Source organism: Erythrolamprus reginae, chromosome 2, assembly GCF_031021105.1.
Source record: "Erythrolamprus reginae isolate rEryReg1 chromosome 2, rEryReg1.hap1, whole genome shotgun sequence".
NCBI classification, from domain to species: domain Eukaryota; kingdom Metazoa; phylum Chordata; class Lepidosauria; order Squamata; family Dipsadidae; genus Erythrolamprus; species Erythrolamprus reginae.
In genome coordinates, this window is record NC_091951.1 from 147,548,209 (window position 1) to 147,572,514 (window position 24,306).

General features: G+C 38.4%; 1 protein-coding gene across 11 annotated transcripts in view; it reads left to right on the forward strand.

Moving 5' to 3' along the window:
* Nucleotides 1-978: 978 nt before the first annotated feature.
* TNRC6C (trinucleotide repeat containing adaptor 6C) overlaps nt 979-24,306 on the forward strand; it is a 177,013-nt gene continuing 153,685 nt past the window's right edge. For all 11 annotated transcript variants that reach the window (XM_070739827.1, XM_070739832.1, XM_070739828.1 and 8 more), the window contains exon 1: nt 979-2,686. The gene's annotated coding sequence lies outside the window, so the exon portion shown is untranslated. The remainder of the gene's footprint in view (nt 2,687-24,306) is intronic.

The following is a 24,306-nucleotide window of genomic DNA, read 5'->3' on the forward strand; positions in this document are numbered from 1 at the left end:
TGTGGGACCTTATCAGTCACTGGGATTTGTGCGGCAGAAGGCAGTTCTGAAGGTATTCTGGTCCAATGCCATTTACGGATTTATAGGTCATTACCAACACTTTGAATTATGACTGGAAACTGATCAGCAGCCAGTGCAGGCTGTGTGGAACAAACAAACATCAAGCCACCTCCTTAGCTTGGTGCCTCTCTTCACCTTCAGAAAGCTGGGTAAATTCCCAAGGCTCCCTTCACCCTTTCTGAAAGCAGCCTTTGGACCAACAGGTGTAGCTTACTTCACCTAGGCTATTCTGGCAAACAGGTCTAAGTTATTAACCTAAACAATGGATTTCTAATTGGGTGTAGGTCGAAATCAATTTTGCCTGATCATTGTACGGCAATTATGGTAAACTCAGAAATGAGCTAAAGCTGTTTAAAAAAAAGCGGGTAGTAAAATTATAAAATAGCAACCGCATCGCATGTTTATAGTTCTTTTATTCCGGCTCTCCTTCCAGCCACTACCACTGCGCGTTTGTGTTGCGAAGACCGAAGCAGGCTACTAAAATAATGGCTTCAGCGTACGCCCACCAAGGATACAGTTACATAAACAAATAGGCGGATCAAACCACCTATATTGTTTTCCAAGCGCGGTTGCTACACGTTTTACTTTGAAACGAACGCCCTGCGCCTTCTCGCTTTCCCAGCCTTTCCTTCTGCGTAAAGCCGCCGGGAACGACCTGCGATTCTCACTCCCTTCCCCCCTCTATGGAGAGTTCGCTTAACACACAAGATGGACGGAGCAAAAGCAAAGCCATTCGACTGAGCAGCGACTCACAACCCAGCCAGGGAAGGGGAGGAAAAAAAAAGCTTCGACGCCCCCACTCTCACGCGACGAGACGAGGCTTTGAGAGAAAGGCGGGGCCCCGCTAAACCGCTCCCGTCGTCCCATTGGCTGGCCTTTTGTAATCATCTTTGCATGTCTCGGAGCCTGCTTTTTAATGCCTTCGGCTTGGCCACGTGATCGGAGAGGTGGTCGGGACTTCCTGTTTGAGGTCAGAGAAGGGAGGGGGAGGGATTCTGGCGTCTCTCTCTCTCTCTCCCTCTCCTCTCTCTCTCTCTCTCTCGCCCGCTCGCGCTCTCTCTTTCTCCTTCGCTCCTCGCTCCCTCCCCCTCGCCCGGTTGTGGTCTCGCGCTGGCTGCCTGGCGGGGCTCTTGTCAGTTAGTAACAAAATGGCTGCGGTGGCAGCAGCTCTGCTCCTGAAGCGGAGGGCACAGGCGGCGGAGGCGACGGCGGCGGCGGCTGCTGCTACTACTACTACTACTACTGCAAGGAGGAGTGGAGGGCCGGGTCGGCGGCATCACTGAACCCAGCGGCGTTGCTCGTCCTGCCAGCGGCCCAACCCCTTTCCCTTTACAAGCGAAATCTCGGTCCGAGGAAGCCGTCCCTGCGGCTGCTGCTGCCTTCATAAATCCCACTGGTCCCCCCAGAGAAATCTCTCGTCAATCGCTGGGGAGGGACGGGAGAGCGAACGGCTGCTGCTGTGGATTCTGCTCTTTAAACTGGGTGGATCCCAGCGGGCAGAGGAAACGACCTGACGGATCTCCTTGTGAGAAACTCAGCTGCGGGATCGCCCCGGGTTTTGCGGATCCTTGTCTTTTGTGAGAAAGAGACTGGATTTTGCCTTCTTCTCTGGATCCACCTATGTTTGGCTGGTCTGGGTGGATCCGTATGAAAGAGAGTGGTGGGCTCCTTCCTCACCACGAAGCCTATTTTCTGGACCCTTTTTAGGATCCCGGTACATGAGAGAGAGACTGCTGGAGCTCCCTTCCTTGGATCCACGTATGAAAAGCACCGCTGGTGGATTTCCCTAGCATTTGTGGATCCTTGCCTGGATTCTTCTCCCCTTTGGATCTTCCTAAAAGAAACTGTTATATTTTTTTTTCTTCGTCTCGCTTTCCCCTTTTAAAAAAAGACTTTACTGGGTACTTAGATCTCTTGTCTCAGAGTCTTCTGGCTCCTTTTTTGTTTTTGTTTTTCTGAGCTAACCTTTAAACTTTTGAATGGGTTCGATATTATCCATTTTAATTTGCACTTTTGAAAAGAAAATATTCAGATGCTCCTCCATGTAAACTGAGAATCCACCAACAGCTTTTAAAAAGCCGTACCCTGAACAACTACAAAACATTCAGATTTCACGCTCATCCTGACAGTATATTTTTTGCTGCAACCATCTATGTTTAATTTTAAATTCTCCGTGCAGAATTTAGCTGAGAACTCCTAATTTTGAGTTTTGCCTCATTGAAGAAAAAATATATATTCTTGTTTTGGAATTGGACCTGCCTCTGCTGCACTTATCTTCTGGGCTGGAAATAAAACTGGAGCATACAGCTCTTGTACTGTTGGCTTCTTGTCTGGTTTTCCCAACCCCCTTCCTCCTCTTTTGTGGCAGAATATTTTGGGTGGTTTTTGTTTTTTTGTTTTAATTTGGAACGAGCATAGACATTTTAAAAAAACCTGACTTTATTGGCCGTGAGAGATTTTTTTCATATTCAACGTGAAAAATACGGGTATTTTTTGTAAGAAAAAGCATTAAAAGAAAGGAGCACGGTAGTGAAACTCCCAGGCGCCGGACAAAATATTCATTTGTTCTTTTTCAAGAAGACCGAGTCGAAAGCTGCCAAAGAGCCCCAGAAGGAAACGAAGCAAGGTAAGAAAAGGACCATTTCCATTCTTAATGTGGAGGCAGAAAAGTTGCAGATGGAAAAAGACCTCTTATGAAGTTCAGTGTCTGCAGTTCTCGTGAAGTAGCTCTTGATCCAGGACTATCTAACTGTGATCTGTTTTTAAATCTTTATATAATTTTTAAAATGAAAAATTAACAAATCTCCCTCTCATGCTAATACATATATTCACAAGCTAAAAATATCCCCAATTGACAGCTTCAGTTACTTCAAAAACTTCAATGTTTCTCATAATCCTTGCTGCTACTGAAACCTCCAAATGTCTTATTTATGGAAAAAAAATATGGAAGAAAATGAAAACGATGAGAAATGATTTCTTATGAATTATTAGGATTTGCAGGCTGTTGTTAGAAACTCTTAATATCATGTGATGCACTGTTTTGAACATAGTGACAATTAATCTTGGCAATTTCAGGGTAAGTATTGCTAGAATAGAGAAGCTGATTGAATGTAACCAAGTGGTCAAAACCTGAACTTCATCTATGATTAGTTACTGTTGGGCATTTAAATAATGAGCGGTGCAGTTCTGTATAGACTTACTTGAATTAAATCCCATTTTGTTTAGTAAGACTTATCAATTGTATGTACAAAGGACTGCAGCCTTCCCCCCCACCCCCTCAAAGTAGTTTTTCTGATGTCTCTATTTCTTTGCTTGAGTATTCTGATTAAGGCTAGATTTTGTTTTTATCCTTTTCATAATATTTTTGATTATAGTAAATGGAACAAACAATTAAAAATAAAGAGAGATAGAATGACAATTTGCATGTAATTTTACTATGGAACTTTGCTGAAAGTGTACCCAAAATCCTTGGATTATTTAAATCAAAAGCTAGGCTCTCTAGAAATAAAGTTCAAGCATAGAAGAGTGTTATGATACTTTTAATATTCCAAAGGTAACTAAGGCTGATTTAAAATTCCTTAATGTTTTTGTCATTTTATAAACAATGCTAAAGGATAATTTGATTACTTAAAATCTGCATGTGGAACAGCAAACAAAATAACATCTCTGTAGTACTCTAGACAAATGTTTTTATATCAGTAGATTCATAACATAGAAACCTAGATTGTGAGAAATACCTACATACGAAATAAAGCATCTATAATTATTGAAATGGTTTTAAAAGCCGATAATGTGTTTCATTATTTCTGCATATTTGAGGTTTTGCTATTAGTTTTGGCCATATAGTATAATTATTTCCATCAGAATTTAGAAAAATGAACATTTTACCCAGGAAAAACTCAAGACTTAATATAACTTGTTACAGGAATTTCTGATTATCATCAGTTGAGGGGCTCTAGGTTCTGTTTCAACTATATATTCTCAAGTTTGACTAAAATGCCTCAGAAATATTTGAATTTCATTCATAGATACAAACATGTTTTATTGCTATTTTTATTATCTTTTAAATTTTAAATTTAAATTTTCTACACAGATATATTAGCAGCCCTTCAATTAATAAAATATTTTATCATAGGTAACTTTTGAAAAAAGCTATTGCCTTTTTAAAATTCATTAAAGCATTTTCTTTATTTCCAATGTAATTATAGTTATCAATACATTTTGGATTACATTTCAGCATATTTTTAACATAACATGCTTTTCATTTTTAATAACTATGTTAAGTAGACTGTGAACAAAATACAAGCTTTCTAGTTTTGCAATAATTTTGTTGTACTGTATTCTTAATTTTAATGCAAATATGTTTTCACTGATCAAAAATTAAATGGACTTAATGATAGGGTTAGTACAATATAGAAGATAGAAATGCATTCTGCTTTCTCTTATTGATTTTTCATATTTCCTGAAAAAGAATAGTCAAGCTGAGAGCGACTGACCCGAGCAAAGGAATAGGGGGCTTATAATAGATATAACTCAATGAACATGTCAATGCAGTGTGCAGCAGCTATGAAAAAAAATGTGAATTCCACACTGGAGATCATTACAATGGAGCCACAAATAATACTATTCTGCAGTGTTTTGATGCAAATATACCGGTATAACGTGACCATATTTGAAATGCTATATATGCACTCAACAACTGTATACTAAAAAGCATATTATCAAGCTGAAAACAGTGCAGAAAATGGTAACCATAATTATTAGACAATTCCATCATTTTCGTATGTAAATTATCATTTAGTGCTTTTTAATTGAGAAAATAATGCAAAGTAACTGGGCATAATAGCATTTAAACTGTACATAGTATACAAAGAAATTATTGAAGTTTTTCTTTTTCAAAATACAAGAATCAAAGGTTGTCAAATGATGCTGAGTGTTGAAAATGCTTCTTGACACATTATATAGATTCTGAAATGTGGGGGTATCACAACAGACAGCTATGGCCAGCAACTTTTATAATTTTAAAAGGGATTACATATATTAATTTAGAAGAAAATTGCTACTAAATATGCTGCCTTCAGGATCTGAGAAAGCATGCTTAGACTATCAGATACTGAGAAGCAGCAGCAGAGGAAGCTGTTATTCCTTTCTTTTGGGATTTCCATAGGAATTTGGTTGGCCATTATAGAAATAAAGGACTAAGTAGGCCGATGTTTTGGTGTCAACAAGCAGTCTGCAAAACACTTTTACTTAAACAATTAATTAAAATATCCCAAATGTAAGTTTGTTCTTCCTCACAATATAAATGTTGGAGGTCCGATATTGATTTTTAAAAATACTATATCAATGCTAGTCTCTTTATCAGCTAAGCAGGCACAATCTCACGACGGGTATTTGTAGTCTTAAATCTTAAGTTCTGAAACAGTATACAGTATATGATATTTCTTGTGATTCCATGCCATGCCTTTGTGGAATTGATCATAGTTTTTGAATAGATAAGCTGATAAAAGAAAAGTGAATAATGCACTTACCTCTTGGTGAGAAATTCTGCTTTGAACTTCACACTTTTTGAAATGTATACTAATCAGATGTTTTCTATTTTGAAATTTTGTCCTTGTAACAGATTTTTTTATTGGGTGAAAGAAATCATTTCATATAATAATCACTATTTCCCCATTGAAAGCAGTAATTTTTAATCTTTAATCTGCAGTTGTAGCTAATACTGTATACCCTTTTGCAATAGTGATTATCATTGCTGGGAAGACAAATATTAAGGTATTAATTAAACTTTCCAGCTATTTTTGCTGATTTAAATCTTACATCTGTATTCAGTGTATCATAAATTGAAGGATCACATGGCAAGCATTGGAGTATTATATGTCTAACAACAGGTTTTTTTGGGGTGTGGTATCTTTGGATATGTTTCAATATTTTATCCTGGTGTGAAAAAGGGCAAAAAGGAATATTCACTGTAGCAAAGTGCATATAAATATATTTTTCTTGCATTAGTTAAAGATGCAAATGGATTTCCACCAATGGTCAGTTCACTTTTATTTATAAGGCTGATTGTTTCCTTAATGATAGCTGTAGGTATAGTGTTACTAAAGCATCAATGTAGATATAATTTAGAACTCAGCATCTTAAGGGAATAAAAAAACAAGGCCATTGAGAAGGAAGAATGAATAATACCTAAAATTACGTTTAGTTGTTCTCTGCAGCTGGTCTTGTTGAGATAAATATGCACTTTTCCCAATACTGTCATCTGGCTGCTTTCCAAAACAAGCTGGAGGAGGAGGAGGTCAGGGGTGGGGCAGCCTTTTCCTTCAGCAAAGGAGGATTTCAGATGGAAAAAATTGCTAAGAAACTCTCTGTGAGAACACTTACAGCCTTAATGCTTAGCTGCTTCTTTTTCAATTTATCCAAAGAATAAATGCTAATTTCTTTGCCTTTCAAATCTGTCACTATCCTAGTTGATACCATTACTTCATATAAAGACATTTTAAGTATTAAATTTAATTTTTTTAGTTAAAGCCGGAAATATACTATGAACTATAATATTATTGTTTGGGCTGCTGCTTAGTTATTTGCATTCCTTGCTTTGCAAGATGTTATCTTGTGATTCACCATCAAATTGTTAAAAACTAAAATCCACATTACAAGATAATGTCATACTTGAAACCTCCCCCCCCCAAGCTGTAGACAAGAACTGATCATTCTATTTTTGTACTATAAATGGATGATAAGAACTCTTAAGTGCCTGATGATGCAAACTAGCCAATTTAGTATCAGCTGATGCCTTTTGGTGATAATGTCTTGAGCTTTGCAGTAACTTTATAAAGGTATTTAGCTGGGTCACAGGCACATCTGAAGGACTCAAATATTTTCTTGAATTGTAACATGCTTTGGATATAACAAACTGATTTACCAAATTAGTTTTCTATGATGCATGACTTACATGTCTGCATAAATATAGCAAGTTGTAAAGAAAGATGAGTCACCATATAAAAACATTATAAATTGGACTGTTCATTGAGTTCAGTGACACTTGCTTTAAACTGTACTACTAAGAGCTGAGATTTAGAGAGCCACAAAATACTATTGCTGACATAAGGGAGATAGCAGATTTTTATTTTATTTCTTCATTCCTCTGGTTGTGTCTATTTGGAGGAGTGCTTGAATTTTGTTTATGTCATGGAATTGGATGAGTCTAAGAAACTTTTTTTTAAAAACCCACACTCTTGGTCATTTGGCATGTTGTATGGTTCTTTGAACTTTGGTCAATGTTTTGAATTAAACAATATTTTCAATTGTGATCTTCCAAATACAAAAGTATTTAAGTAAGCTTCTGTTCTGTAGTCATACTTTAATCAGTATTATTTACATGAGTGTTACTATTTTCATCTTCTCAGTAAAAGCTATTGGGAAAGTCATCAGATGTTACTATGTAACAAGCCATTTTTGTGTTTTTATTTTCTCTGTAATCTTGAAGGTTAACCTGGAATACCCAATTGGGTGTGATTTTGTATCTAAAGAAAGGTTTCAAAGTGAAGGAAATAAACTTTAGCCTTTGAATCATAAATAGTCTGCTGCACATAGGCCCCTTACCAGAACTTCTCTAGTTATATTTTACAGCTATGGAGAGCTTAAGGAGTGAAAGCAGAATCTGCTATAGAAGTAATGGTTTATGGCTGGCTGCCTGGATTGTCTAGCTTTGTACACAGCTCTGTGGTTTGTCTTTGGAGTGCTAGAAAGGTGAAATGTATTCTTAATAAACAAGTTTACCTCTACAGATATTTTTTCTTTTGGAAATATTGTTTTGTCATTTAATTTTTAAATAAACTGTACATTATCATAAAACACAAATTCTAGGTCATGGTTTTTTTACATGTCTAGATTGCTTCTGTTTATTATTCAAGTTGAAAACATTTTTCAACAATGAACCTAAAAATAATTTTAGCTTTTTTAAAAAAATAAATTGATTTCCTTGGAGTAGCCATAAAAATAAAGCTATTATTTGCACTTGACATAAACAGATAATTAAACATTCTACTGTAAAGCCCTTCTCAAATTTTCTCACTACTGTGGTATATTATAGACAAGAAGAATCATTTACATACTTTTCTATAGCAGCATTGGTAATACTTTGTTACTAAAAGTTTATTAAATTTGTTTGTTTGCTTGGCCTTGGTCTTTTATCGTAAGTTAGGGTGTTTTTCTAATCCAGTTTTTGTTTTGTTTAAAGTTTCAAAGGATCTCCAGGAATTTTTAGTTAAAAAGTTAAACCTGCTTGTAATTAATAGCAAGGATGGATATTTAATATTTGATTCAATTTCTTTATATATCTGACACATTTTTGAAACTATTGGCAAAGTAACTAGAGATTTGTTCTATGAATATACTCTAGGAGGGATTGTAGGCAAATGAAAGATTCAGTCCAATAGCAGATTTGCTTTACTCACAGTATCATCTAGTTGTCAATCATATGGAAATAATATCTGCCACCTGTGAAGTTGAAGGAACAAATAGAACTAATAAGCTTTTTCACCTTGTTAAAAAATATCTGCTTACTTTGAAAATTGTGGACAACATAAACTGCTGTTAGTTCATCTAGTTCGGCCTGAGTCCTCAGAGAGGGGTGGCATACAAATCTAATAAATTGAATTGAATCGTCAAGAATAGTTACAGAAGTATAAAAAAGTATTGTCTATTACTGTATTTTGCCTGTCCTGTGTAGCTGACATCCACTATTACCAGTTTCCAGTGTTTATTATTTTTCCCCTACTTTCAAGTCAGTCTTAACTCCTGGCAACTGTTTGTACTTGTACCTGTAGTTTTTCTTGACAAGATTTTAGAAGCGGTTTACTATCACTTTCTTCCTAAGGCTGAGAGGAGGTATGACTGGTCCAAGGTCACCTAACTGACCTTATACCTAAGGTGGGACTAGAACTCAGGCTCCCACTATGTAGCCTTGTGCCTAAACCACCACACTAAACTGTCTCTCCCACCTGATTTTTAGAGGTAGAAAAATAATTTAAAATAACTATTCAAAGCACAGTTTCTCTATTAAATCTATTAGGATAGAATGAAATGTGAAAACAATTTAATTAACTCAGTATTATTTCAGTTTAGTTGATCTGTTTATATGGTAACTTGTTAACTGACTAGTTTGAGCAAAATAAGCAAGAAAACAATAATTAGACATTTACTTCTTTTGCTTTTACATTTATTGATTGATTTACTGATTTATTGATTTATTGATTTGATTTGTATGCCGTCTTTCTCCGAGAACTTGGGGACTTTTAATGTAACAGCATTGGTTGACATATTTTAAATGATGTTATTTCATAAAAATTCAAGATTAGTTCATAGTTCATAGCTGTTCATAAATTGATTTTCAGTAAGTAAAATTATAGCTTTCTTTTACTGTCTTAAAGAGTTTAGTTTATGCATTGGAAAAAATATTTATTGATGCGCATAAGCATTTCTGTATTCATATTACAGTTTTAAAGGTAGTAGTGTTGAATGAACAATTATATAAAATGTCATTGAGTAATATTTATTCTTGTAAGACATGAATGTCTATAGTTAGGAGCCATGGTGGCACAGTGGTTTTAATGCAGTATTGCAGACTAACTCTGCCCACAGCCATTAGTTTGATCCAAATGGGCTCAAATTGACTCAGCCTTCCAGCTGGTAAAATGAAGACCAAGATTGTTGGAGGCAATAGGCTGACATTTGTAAACCCCTCAGGGGGTGCTATAAAGCACTATGGAGTGGTATATTAGTCTAAGTGTTATTGCTATAGTTGGTATTAATACATTTTCAAAATAGTGCTACTTTGGAATTAAGATTTAAATATAACTAGAAAGTAATGCCTAAATATACATTTACATGTATATAGAATAGTTTGAATATTTGTTTTACAGCTTTTATAGTTTTTCCATTATTTCTTTTAACGAGTAAAAAGGATTACATTCTTTTTTTTTTTTTTACATTTGTGAAGTACAGTGATACCTCGTCTTACGAATTTAATTGGTTCCGGGACGAGGTTTATAAGGTGAAAAGTTTGTAAGACAAAGCAATGTTTCCCATAGGAGTCAATGGAAAAGCGATTAATGCATGCAAGCCCAAAACTCACCCCTTTTGCCGGCCGTTTTTGCACTGCTGGGATTCCCCTGAGGCTCCCCTCCATGGGAAACCCTACCTCCAGACTTCCGTGTTTTTGTGATGCTGCAGGGGAATCTCAGCAGGGGAATCCCAGCAGCGCAAAAATGGGTGCTTCGTTGGCAACGGAAGTCCAGAGATGGGGTTTCCAGAGAGGGGAGCCTCAGCGAAATTGCAGCATCGCAAAAACATGGAAGTCCTCAAAACCCCACCTCCGGACTTCCGTGTTTTTGTGATACTGCGGTTTCGCTGAGGCTCTCCTCGCTGGAAAACCCCACCTCCGGACTGAGGCACCCCACAAGGGAGAAACCTAGAGGTCAACCTCTGACCCCCCATTAACACCTACTGCGACTGACCGAAGAGGTAGGAGGAGAACCACTGAAGGACAGTTCCTCCCACTCCCAACCCCTCCAGCCGGTTTTTATATAATTATTCTTCCAAAATACTATTCTAAAAGCAGAAAACATCTTTTTTTAATACACTGAAGATGCAGATATAAATGTGGACAAATCTTAAAGAATATGATTTTAGAAATGTTTTTACTTGGTACATTTGCTTCACATTTACTTGCTAATAATAAAAAAAGAGCATGTTATGGACCAAACAATTAAGAAACCAGATTAGTAGTACAGTACTATTTCTTTGTAATTCAACTTTGTTGCTGAGTTTCTAAGAACTGCATAGTTTTTATTTAAACAAGAAACATTTTGGTTTACTGTGGCCCTCAAGTGAAGAAAGCATAGAGCCGTGGTTCTCAAACGTTTAATGCCGTGACCCCTTAATACAGTTCCTTATGTTATGGTGACCTCCAACCATACATCTAGCACCAATTCTCCCAACAGAGCTTTAAGCTGATTGACAGAAAGGTCAGAGGGACACCCCCACTGTAAAGCCCTGATTGGATTGTAAAAATATGTTTCAAGGTGCCAGAATAGAAGCTCTAGTTCCTAATACCATGGGAAATTTGTCTTTTCCCATGGTCTTAGGTGACCCCTGTGAAACGGTCTTTCGACCCCCAAAGGGGTCCCAACTCTCAGGTTGAGAACCCCTGGCATAGAGGATGAATCTGCAGATTGCTTCTCCCTTCTTCTGCTTTTGAGGGGCCTTTGGTGTTGTTTGAGCTTGCTTGTTTTCTTGCAGACATTTCACTACCCAATATCAATAGCACTTAGACTTATAACCACTTCACAGTGCTTTACAGCCCTCTCTAAGCTGTAAAGCCCTCTCTACAGAGTCAACATATTTCCCCCAACAATCTGAGTCCTCATTTTACTGACTTTAGAAGGATAGAAGGCTGAGTTAACCTTGAACCCATAAGACTCGAACTGCTGGCAGTTGGCAGTCAGCAGAATTAGCTGCAATACTGCATTCTAACCACTGTGCCACGGTGTCTCCTGTTCTGGTTTGTATTGCAATTGTATTGTCATCCTTTCTAAAATAAAATGAATTTCACATTTCTGAGTTCTATCAATCTGTTGATTGGATTTATACATCACTTTAGCCATGTTTTGGTTAATCATGGTTTATTGAATCAATCACAATTGGTTGGTGTCACAAGACATGCTAAGCTATTAATAAAATAGTACAAGCTGAAGCATAATTGGCTAAATTGTGGGCCATGATATTGGGTGAGTTAAGTAAACTGAAAAAATATGGTAAGCTATGAAGAAATATATTCATGAGGTGCATAAAACAAAAATTTAAATAAGAGCAATCTAAGAAGCAAGTTTTGCAAGTCAAATTATTTTTTCAGGTTACCTCTTTCTGTCCTAAAGAGTATGCACCAAATTTTCTATACTTAAAAATGTGTAACAGGAAAATATTTTTTTTAGGAAATACTAAAACCAGCTGACAGACCTTAAAGATAGACATATTTCCCCTTAAATGATGCTACCGGGCAGGTTTCCATTAACTTTAGACAGTAAGATAGTTATTGAAAGCATTTCTGTTTATATGTTTGTCTTTCAGTATAATGCCATGATTCCCAAACTCTTCATCTATGCCCCAGAGCACCTTAGCATACTCACAGGGTGCCAGATTATTTTACTATTTGACAAATGTCATTGTCCTGTCTCCAGGGCACCATGACACATAATTTAGGAACTATGCTTGCCATGAAAAAAATACTTAAACAGTAAGAGTACCAAGTGTATCAAAGTTGGAAACTACTGATAGAATGTGTGGATTTTTTTAATTAAGAAAATATTTTGTAAAATGTTGATTTGTATAATGAAACTGTATTCAAATTTGCATTTCACATATTAAATTTATATTTTATACTTCTTTACTTTTAAACATCAAATACCTTATTGCAATGCTGCTTGTCATGAAAAAGTTTCATGGCAAGCAGTTTCATTAGTTTCTCTTCCCCAGTCACCTTTTTTTCAAATACAGCAAGCAAACTATTTCTTGATTTTCAGAAATTATTCATCTAGAGCAGTGATGGCGAACCTGTGGCACGGATGCCACTAATGGCACATGGAGCCATATCTGCTGGCACACAAGCTGTTGCCCTAGCTCAGTTCCCCTTTATAAGTATTTTCTTACATATTCCTTACCGTCTTGTATGTTCCTTTCTGGATACACTTCAGTTTATCAATCTCCTTCATAAAATCTAGTGCCCAGAACTCAATGTAATATTCTAGGTCAGTGATGGCAAACGTTTTTCCTATGGGTGCCAAAAGTGAGCATGTGTGCGCTATCGTGCATGTGTGAGTGCCCACACCCATAATTCAGTGCCTGGGCAGGCTGAAAACGGCTTCCCCCTTCCCCTGGAGGCCCTCTGGAGGCCAGAAATGGCCCATTTCCCAACTTCTGGTGTGCCCTGTAGGCCCATTTTTCACCTTCTCCAGGCTCTAGAGGCTTCCCTGGAGAGGGCAAAAATCCCCTCACCCATTCTTCCGAAGGCTCTCTGTAAGCTGAAAATGCCCTCCCATAGCTTCCATGTGAGCTGAAAATCAAGTGGCTGGTATGCACATGCACGTTGGAGCTGAGCTAGAGCAATGGCTTGTGTGCCAGCAGATATGGCTCCACGTGCCACTTGTGGCACCCGTGCCATAGGTTCGCCATCACTGTTCTAGGTATAGTCTAAATTGTGGAGAATACCGAAGAGAAGAATAAAGTCTTTTCCATAGTGGGTGGACTTATGGGTTGACTCGTCCAATCCCCAGTTAAGACTCAGTCCTAAGAGCAGAAATCACACAGTTCTTTTTCACATGTCCTGCTGTTCAGACTTACTTGTAGATTTACTTTTGTGCTTAAGATTATTGTTGCACTAGAAGAGCTTGACCCCGTTTTCAACTTTCAATTTCCAAACGTTAGGAGTGCTCAAAGGTTGTGACATGCCTTGGGGATTGTAAAGATATTTTGGTTACTTTAATATAATGTAGTTGTGCTTGGTAAATAACCACATAAATATCATAACTTTTAAACATTTTGTTTGTTTCATTTCACAGGTTCAGCTGTCTTTCTCTTTTTGTTAAAGTTTATTTTGTCTGAGAGTGTTAATACTGCTGACCTTGTTTCCTATGAGTGTAATAACTGATAATGTAATGGCTTCTAAAAAAAAAGAACAAGACTGGGGACATTCACTCATATGCATAGCCTAATTGGGACTGGCAGAGACTTGTTGCTGTTTGAATTACCAACATTGCAAGACATTCTCAGATATGTTAAGAGAACAAAGTAGTGATGATACTGGAAACTATCCAGCAAAGAACATATATCTAAAAGTGCTTGAAAAGTGGGAGTAAGTGAACAGTTCTTTTATGACTTTTGTTGTAAATTCACAAATAACCAATCTTGAACAAGGTCCAAGAAAGTTGAGATCAGCCCAAAAACATAGCTCTTGGTAGAGGAAAGCTAGATGTCAAAGAGACTCATTGCGAAACCTGACAAAATATTTGACATCTCAACTGCAAGTGTCAAATTGTTCTTGGTGTCTAATTCGGCTATCCTGCTGGCTGCAGAAAAGCTCCCATTAACTGTACCTGTCCTAAGGAGACGAAGATACCATTGAAGGAACTTGCTTTCATTAAGGTTGGAGAGACAAGATTGGTTCTTTTGGATATCACCAGATTGGTTTGCCAAATGTGCCTAAGCAGAAATGACTAGGCAAAAGGCAAAAGCAGCAAGTTGATGAGAGGCAAAGTCTCAGTAAATATAGGCACAGACATTTTGGAACAATAATAGTAATAACAATAACAACAACAATAATAATAATTTATTAGATTTGTATGCCGCCCCTCTCCGAGGAACCGAAAAATGAAGTAAGTATCTCATAATGAAAAATGAAGGACGTACAATTGATGATGAAGATGAAGAGGAATGTGATGGAAGTTATGATGAGGCCTTAGACCAGGGGTCGACAAAGTTGTTCAGAATCTAGGAGCCAGCCAAAAAATTTAGGAGCCAGAATTTTTTTTAAGCAAACTTGGTTTTTTGCCGAGTCTCCACCTGACATCGCTTTCACCCCCTCTGTCTCCTCCTTCCTCTCTCATCTCTTTCCTTCCTCTCCCTCCCTTTCTCTCTTTCCTTTCTCTCCCTTTCTGTCTATCCTTTCTATCTCTCACCCCTTCTCCCTCTTTCATTCCCTTTCTCTCCCTCCCTTTCTCTCTCATTCCTTTCTCTCCCTCTTTCCTTCCTATCTCTCTTTCTTTTTCTCCCTCCTTCATATCTTCTTTCTCTCCCCCTTCCTCCCTCTTTCCTTTCTCCCCCTCCCTTTCTCTTCCTTTTTCTCTATCCTTTCTACTTCTTACTCTTTCTTTCTCTCCCTCCTTCATTCAATTTTCTCTCCCTCCCTTTCTCTCCCTTTCTCTCTCTTTCCTTTCTCTCCCTCCCTTTCTCTTCCTTTTTCTCTATCCTTTCTACTTCTTACTCTTTCTTTCTCTCCCTCCTTCATTCAATTTTCTCTCCCTCCCTTTCTCTCCCTTTCTCTCTCTTTCCTTTCTCTCCCTCCCTTTCTCTTCCTTTTTCTCTATCCTTTCTACTTCTTACTCTTTCTTTCTCTCCCTCCTTCATTCAATTTTCTCTCCCCCCCTTCCTCCCTCTTTCCTTTCTCTCCCTCCCTTTCTCTTCCTTTTTCTCTATCCTTTCTACTTCTTACTCTTTCTTTCTCTCCCTCCTTCATTCAATTTTCTCTCCCCCCTTCCTCCCTCTTTCCTTTCTCCCCCTCCCTTTCTCTTCCTTTTTCTCTATCCTTTCTGCTTCTTACTCTTTCTTTCTCTCCCTCCTTCATTCAATTTTCTCTCCCTCCCTTACTCTCTCTTTCCTTTCTCTCCCTCCCTTGTTCTCCCCTGGGGCTGCCTGTGCCTGCCCTGCACCACCCAACACGGACGGACAGCCCCCGGTCGTCGGTTCGTCGCCCCCCACCCCCCCACGGAGGGAGATCAGGCTGGCGAGGGCGGTAGAACTACGTCACCAGCCACTGGAGGGAGATCGGGCTGGCGGGGGCGGCGAATCCACCTCCCCAGCCGCGCGGAGGGAAATCCGGTAGGCGGGCGGGTGGCCGCGGCTCCCTGCGCGCCCCTGGAAAAGCGTACAGGGAACGGTGCCCGGGGCCGCTTTAGCCGCCCCCCGCTCCCCCCGCCATCTCCCCGCGACTGCCTGTGCCGCTGCAGCCGCGGCCCCCCCCCCCCGCTCCCACCGCCAGTGCCCTCCCGCCGGGCCCCAAAGGACACTTGCCGATGGCGACAGGGAACCTTCAGCTGGGCGGGCGCTGCCGTGCCGGTGCCTCCGACCTCCCGGTTCCTGCTCGATGCCGCGGTTTCTGGCGCTCTCCTGCTGGGCTCCAAAGAAGGAAGGCGGGAAAAAGGCGCGAAGAATGGAGCTCTCCTTCCTGCCTGCCTTCTTTGGGACCCAGCAGGAGAGCGCCAGAAACCCCGGCATCGGGCAGGAGCGGAGAGGTCAGAGGCACCGCAGCGCCCTGCCCAGGCGGCTCTAGGCGCCAGACAACATTTTCTAGGCGCCACTGGCGACCAGGCGCCTGGGTTTGTCGAACCTTGCCTTAGACCAAACACATGTGCCCTCTACTTCTAAAGAAAAGACAGAGCACAACCGATTAGAAATAACAAATGTTGCTATGCAAAGCATAAGATACAGTATTGGTTTATGTGCCATGATGCCATTTTCACAGCTGTTTCATAGATCCTGGCTTGATCACTGAAGAAGACAAGAGACTTGAAGTTGACCACGATAAAGTCAAGAGAGCCCGGGGAAAAAATTATGAAGTCCCTAGATCAAGAATTTGGTGAGCTCTGTAAGAAGGGCAAAATAGAATGCATCTTCCCTAACGGCCATATAGATGCAACTAAATTTATTCTGAAAGCAAGCAATTCAGACAATTCCCCAGTACCATCAAAGACGAACATTATTTTGTGTGCAGTGAGCCGGGTGGAAGATATCTTTAACATTTTACTCCAGAGAAAGACTAAAAAACAAGAAAACCTGGTCGAGTGATTGCAGATAATTTGATGTATTTCATGAAAAAGAAAGGCATTGAAAAAAGCTTGAAGGCTACTTGAGGAGATTCTACAAATGTTAATATTCACTGTGAAGGTGGTGCCATGCACTGGGTAAAGGTCAAGATTGACTGGAAGTTGATCTGGTTAGCGTATGCACTCCACATAAATGAGTTACTCCTATGACATGTAATCACAAAATTAGATGGGAAGTTAAAATTGGCAACATGCTAGACATTGCAACAGAATTTGACATTGATCCTTTATTCACCAGAGTTTTAATTGGTGAGCCTCTCATTTCACTGAGTGACAGTGTTGGTAAATGATCTCTCCATGGATATAGGATCACAAAGGCAATAAAGGACAGGAGAACCCCTCATAGATCTATTTCTTCTGGAAATTGGCCCAATAAGCCATTCATACTGGTTGACAACTGCAGATAAGCTTTGCCGAATGTGGGTTTCGAAGCATGGTTTTAAAGGCAAAGCTCTCCAAAACTTAAGAATGATAGTGGAATGTGTCATTGGTGTTTACCACTCTTGCTTATTCAATATCAAAGTAAAACATTCTTGGATTGAAGACTCACATCATGTGTTGTTCCAGCTGCAGCAAGTCACACTGCAAAAGAAGGCTATAGTAGATGCCGTTTTGCCAACCATTCAGTTCTCAGCATGGTACTCTTCCAGTGAAATGATAATCCAGACACTTTTGTGTTCAGATGACATTCAAGTGAAGAGAGCTGGTTTGCAAAAGATCATTGACTTGACGGGTTCAGACAATGACGCGCTGGGAGATTTTTCTGTATGTGGAAGAAAAATGCATTTAAATCAGCGCCAGAGCATCCACTCTGCTGGAGCTGATTGACTGGTCCGAAGGTATATATGAGCCACCTTTGATGTGCAAACTGACTCATCGGGAATAAAGAAGTTCATTGACGAACCAATGCAAGTACCACAGTGGCACTGTCATGCCCAATCAATAGAGATATGTGTGAAACAGGTCACAGAGGCAGCAAGCAGAGTAGATACACACGACAAATGTGAGGGCAAAAAGCAAGTTGGCAGCTGATGTCAAAGAATAAATCAAAACAAGACCTGATGAAACCCACTTGAACATTTTTATAATTCAGATAATTGCTTTCTGATGTTAGTTTATGATTGCATGGATTATATTTTGCTTAGAGTCGTGCAGAAAAAAACTTTAATTTTTGTGGCACAAGGTGTAATTATGAGAGGATAAAGTTAACAGTATTTGTCAGGTATATGTTCAAATACTAGCTAAATGTGTAATTGCAAAAATAATAGCAGATTTGAGTTCTTGGTGTAAAAACATATGTTTTTAAAAGCCATCACTGAAAAAAATTGCAAAAATTATTTTTCACTCCGTAAAATGACATGCCCTAAACCCAGAGAGTTCCCCTAATATTCCTCTGCAGAATTTGGCTCATACTTTCCAAGATCCATTGCTCCTTCAATACATGTGAACTATCTAGGTTATGAAGCTGCAAAGCAGCTCTAAACAGACTCTTCCTGCTGTGCTTTATAGTTAGGATAAGAGACTTATGTTGGAATATAGTCTTTCATTTTCTCCAAAATCTTCTCATTATTGGCAAAAAGTTCTGTCATTTCATCTGTTCATTGAAAATCTTTCCTGTAGCTTGCTGGATCATTTAGGACCTAGATTCTAGGTGATTACTAGCAAACCTGAACTAAAAAGCGATATGCTTTCTGAAAAGTTATAGTTTCTAAAAATAATTCTATGCATACCACTCATGTTCATTATTTCCCTTATGATGGACGCATAGATAGTGACATCAAACAATGATTTTTTTAAAAGCTTCCAGAGTATTATGTATTCTGCTTTTGTATGATTTTTTTTACGACTTCTGAAAGGAGTTGCATGTTCTTTACACTATCTGCCTGACCATGGATTGATAGTGGACAGAGTATTTGGCAATGGTTTCTTGTCTTGTGCTTACTCATTATTTTTACTGAATTCTGCATACATCTTGTTGTTTGAAGCATGAATTTCATGATGCACAGAGGAGATTACAGTGGTAGCATCAATGGTGTATGTGGGTTTTTTCCCCATAGGCAAGAGCCCTGCAAATTGCACTTGATATTCATCTCATTGATTGAAACATCTGCTTCAACCTACCTCTTCTGGGAACTGATTATCCCTATTAAATTAGGGCTTCACGTATGCTTTCTAACACAGTGAATATCAGCCCAGTGTGATACAGTATGTTGTTTTAATGGTGTTTGTTCAGTCAGTAAATAGTCAAATGCAGCACTGAATGTACCATAAATTATAGTACTGCGGAAGTGCAGATGTTTAAAAAGTATTCTTAAATATCATCACTGTAGCCATGGCTTTGTGATCCTTTGCAACCTGATACCTATTTACCAAGAGAAGTTATGTGACCTATTTTATTAACCTAAGTATTCTGTATCATGTACAGAGGCAAGGGTGCTGCTAATGTTGCTCCAGTTGCTTAGTATTATTAGTAATTTGGTTATGATTCTGACATCTAGGATTTCGGTGGATATTGTTCTTGCTACCCTTGCAAATAGAGATTAGATTAGATAAACACCTGCTCATACATGCACACAAATAGACACATTGATTCTACTCAGGAAGTAGATAAGAGTCAACTTACAACTACAGGCAGTCCTTAACTTACGACAGTTCATTTAGTGACCATTCAAAGTTACAACAGCACTGAAAAAAAGTGACTTATGACCGTTTTTCACACTTAGGATCGCTGCAACATCCCCATGGACCCATGATCAAAATTAAGATGCTTGGCAGCTGGTTTATATTTATACAATTGCAGCATCATGTGATCCCCTTTTGGTCGTAAGCCAAGGACTATCTGTATATTATTTCTTTGCTGTGTGTATACTGCTAGAATTGCAGTATACACACAGCCCTGCTGCTAGCATGATTTTGAAGAAACTTCAGTATCCAGGACTGTAATAAAATGATGTAAATATGAACAGATAACCTAATTAAGAGTTACCTTAAATGCTGTAAGACTTTCATATATGTTAACAAGTTCCTCATTATAGGTCTTGTATTTCCTATAAAACCCTCTTTTCAATTTAATTTGGCAAACTTAAACCATTCAGGCAGGGAAACATTCTGTGAAAAGCTTTTTGCCTCAGGCTGAACATGTACTGTAAAGTTTCAGGGTTACGGTTCAGCCATTTCAAAAGATGGGAAAAATGAGCTCTTTTAATGCTTTCTTTTGGAGAAACACAATATGAAAAATAAAATTCCTTGTGACGACTTGGTTAAGGGTACTTGCTTATTGATTTCAGTGAGACCGTTGGTTTTTTTAATAGATCAGTGTGTCAGTCCCCTTGTAAGTGTGCTCTTCTGTTTGGATAGACACATACTCTATTTTTATTAGCTTTTGCAAACAAGTGACATGACCAGCTTCATTATTTCAAGTAATATATGGTGTTACATGGAGTGTAAGGAACTAAAGAATCACAATCAAGGACGGGGCATAGAAATATGAGGGCTGCCCAGAAAGTAACGCACCACATTTTTTCTCAGCCTACAGTAAGGGTATGAATGCGAAACTTATAGATATTTGAATTGTCAGGAGTACATGTGTAACTTTTGTTGTGTAAAGTTTCTTCAGACAGATAGAGTAGCTGCAGCAGTGTTTCAAAATGGCGTCTGTGACTGATGTATGTTACAAGCAGCATGTCATCATTGAATTTCTCACTGTGGAGAAACAAACTGTTGGGAACATTCACAAACATTCCACTTAACAAGACTTCCACTTTGTTTGGGCCATTAAAGGATGCCATTTGCGGAAGACATTTTGAGGATGATGAAGAAGTGATTCGCACAGTGTAGAAAGGGCCTTCGTGACCAGAACAAGGAGTGGTACCGACAGGGCATACACACTCTTGTGTCTCACTGGAGGAAGACCATTAAATGGGACAGAGTTTATGTGGAAAAATAGGGAGTGTAGAAGAAACATCATTCTTTCTTGTGTGCAAGTTTTGTTGTGTTCAATAAATAATTGTTGAAGAAAAAAATGTGGTGCCTTACTTTCTGGGTGACCCTCATAGTTCATAGAGGTGAATGGAAACTGGACAGAAACTTACACACTCAGCGACATAAGATAGGACATTGTCATTTACATGTTGCTGATTTCATGAGTAGAAGATGCTTACAGGAAACAGGATGGTCCTATGCTGGGATAGCACGTAATGTCAGCTGAATTTGCTGAAAGGACACTGAATTAATGGTTCACAGGCTATTATGTAAATGCAACTCCAGTGTTTTCAAACTGAAGCAACTTGACAAATGTCTGTTAATTCAATAGCACACACTAAGAAATCTAGAATTTAAACCTGAAGCATGAATATGTAAGCTTTTTATTTCTTTACAGAGATATGAGCAATCAACTCTTGAGTTTGAGATTTATCTGTCTACAACAAATTATCTAATTCAACCAAGTTGGATCTTGGAATCCTCTGCAAGTCTAGCCAAGAGTTAAATTTTACAGTGTTTGCCCCAAAATAAGACTGTCTTATATTTTTTTGCCACCAAAGAAAGTACCAGATCTTATTTTGGGGTCTCACTTCACTTGCGCGCATTTCCCTTGGCCTCTTTTTTGCTGTCAGGATTGATCTGGAGCTCTGTTATTGGCTGCAGAGGCCTTTAGGAAAGCTTTGCCAGCTGCAGAAGAAATGGGCTGTCAAGGCAGGTGTCAGGTATGCGGGGCCTGGCTGCAACTGTCCAAAGGTAAGTAGCAAGGCAGCTCCACTTCCCCCATCCCCACCCTAACTGAATTTTTACATATGCACCCTGGACTTAGGGGTCTTAATAATGGTTTATATTGGGCACACATGTAAAAAGTCAAGCTAGGGCTTACTTTTAGGGCAGGTTGTATTTTCAGTAAAACATAGTAGGTTAAGTGTTTGAATATTATTGACTTACTACCACATCTGGTGAATAGAGCAGAACAAGTTAATAGTTTGTTGTGTTGTTGAACTCAATTGTGGTTTATTAAAACCATGACTAATCTGTGTATTGTTTGGACAAAGTCAAAGACTTCAGCTAAACCTTTATTTGCCTTCCAAGCACTGTTCTGCATGTCACTTGTCTTATCAGTCTGGCTCCTTCCTAGCCAGGCTAGGTATACTGTCATCAACTGACCAGGTTCTGTTTCTTTGCTGTGCTCACCACAAGTACCCGGATCCTAGGCCAGCAGCGGGAGAAAGAAAATACTGAAGATCATCTGTGGGTTAGGGTGGGAGGAGTTGACATAGTTAGCAGTTATAAATACGAGCGGACTGCCAAGTGCCTGAATTTTGATCACATAACCACAGGGTGTTGCAGTGGCTGCAGTTTCAAGGACCAATTGTAACTACCAGGGGCGGATTCTAATTTACATCACCGCCTGTTTGTTTCCTCCTGCGCCATGTGGCAGCGTGTGTATTGCACGCCACGTGGCTATGCCACGCGTGCATGTGCAGTGCCAAAAATGCAACTTTTGTGCATGTTCAGAAGCAAAAACCAGCAAAAAAAGAGCCAAAAACAAGATAGCGACACCTGCACAATGCTGAAAGCTTGGTTTCTGCCCATGCGCAGAAGTAAAAAATAGCAAAAAGAAGTCCAAAACAAAATAGTTGCGGCTACAGACTGGGACCGTCAGAATCCGCTTCGTGACATCACCACCGGTTTATTAGTGGTTCTATAGAACTGGTTGGAACAGGTAGGAACCCACCTCTAGTAACTACCATTTATTCAGCATTGCTGTAACTTCAAATGTTAAATTTAAAATTGCAGCAAGATGAACAGAAAACAAATAAGTAAATAATCATTAAACAGATTATTGTTAAGGAAGAAAATGCTATCAAGAATGATACATGGATGTTCCCATGAATATACCTGAAATTAAGTTTGACTCAAGGATAAAGCTCTTATGTATCCATATAAGTTTAGAAGTTGATTTAAATGATTTAAATGCTTAAGTGAAAGCTAAATTTGAAGGTGCAGTTATTTTAGGATAGGTAAAATGCAAAACAGGGAAGAGGAGAAGATAGTTCTGTGAAATATCAATGTTTAATACTTGTTATGTTACAACTGGACTTTTCTGGTGTGTGTGTGTGCATAGATGTGTGCATTTGTAATTATGTGCATATATTATTTTGCTTGTTGCTAATTTAAAATTTAATTTTCATGATATTTTATGGATTCTTTTTTTTTTACTATTAGTCTTGTGATATTCTTGGCTTAATAATTGATATCAAAATTTTTAACTTCATGATTTAGAAAGGAAAAAAATCTACAGGTAAAAACAAAGCACATATTTGTTTAAAGTTTTAATATTTTATTTATTGAAGGTTAACAATAAAACCAGGTTGAAATATTTAAAACAATATTAAAGCATCACTTAGTGAATTAGAATTATAAAATGACATATAAATAGTAATCAAGCATCTATAATGGGAAATAAATGTGGTAAATATATAGTAGAAAGTATGTATGGGTTAGAACTATGTAAGGTATGAAAAGTAAGAAAATATATGTACTGTATATACAGTATGTGTGTATTTCTTATGTTGAAATAGAGGATTTAACAACCCTGCAGAACTGAACAAATAAGCCAGCAAGACATAGCAAGCAAATAAATAAACAAACAAAATTAACATCATATAAATTTAACCTACTGGTAGTGACCAAAAGTTATCTGAGAGTTGGACGATTACAAGAGAAGCCAAGAAAACAAGGAAAGAATGACAAATACTTGTAACCAAATTATTCCTATGAGCTAGAAATAGATGCTGCTGTGCAATCTGATTCTCTTCGAAATATTGCAAATTAACCTTTAACATTTCATGCTATGTGATTCTGCCACCTAACTCAGTAGCTCCCAGCCTTTTGGGCACCAGGGATCGATTCCATGGAGAAAGATTTTTCCAGACTAGGGGTTTGGGACCCCTGACTTAACCAATAAGTGCAATCCGTATTACCTTGTGGAGATGTTGGCTAGATTCTCATGAGTTTTTACATTCTGTAAATTAAAAAGGCTGTATTCTAGAACACACTGAGGATAAAACCTATTTCTTTAAACCATTATAATTTACTTCCTAGTAAGACTTTTATTAGACCATTTGCTTTTATTATCTAATTGACTAATTTATTCATATAAGGAAATGTCAGCGCCCCATATGCAGTCTGTATTGAAATCCTTATTGAAGTGGACAGAGATCAGCCTTCCTTTTTGAAGGCAGTTGCAATATGATAAAGAAGAGCAAGATAAGTTTTCATATTTCTCTTTCCCTCTCTCCTTTCCACTAATGGAATAAAGGAGGTAATTGCATGCAGAATGTTTTAACTATGGAGTCCTTGGTGCTCCCTGAGCTTGGTCATTTGTTTCATATAACTCTCTCTACTTCCAGCTTGAAAGTAAAATATATATATTTTTAAAAATCTATATTGTTAAATGTTTTCAGAGAATGTTCAAGGAAAGTAATAACTCTCAAGATTCAGTAAAAGAGTAAATAATAGAGCCACAGTTTTTCATAATACAGTGGAACCCCGACATAAGAGCTGCTCTACTTAAGAGCAACTCGAGATAAGAGCTGGGAGG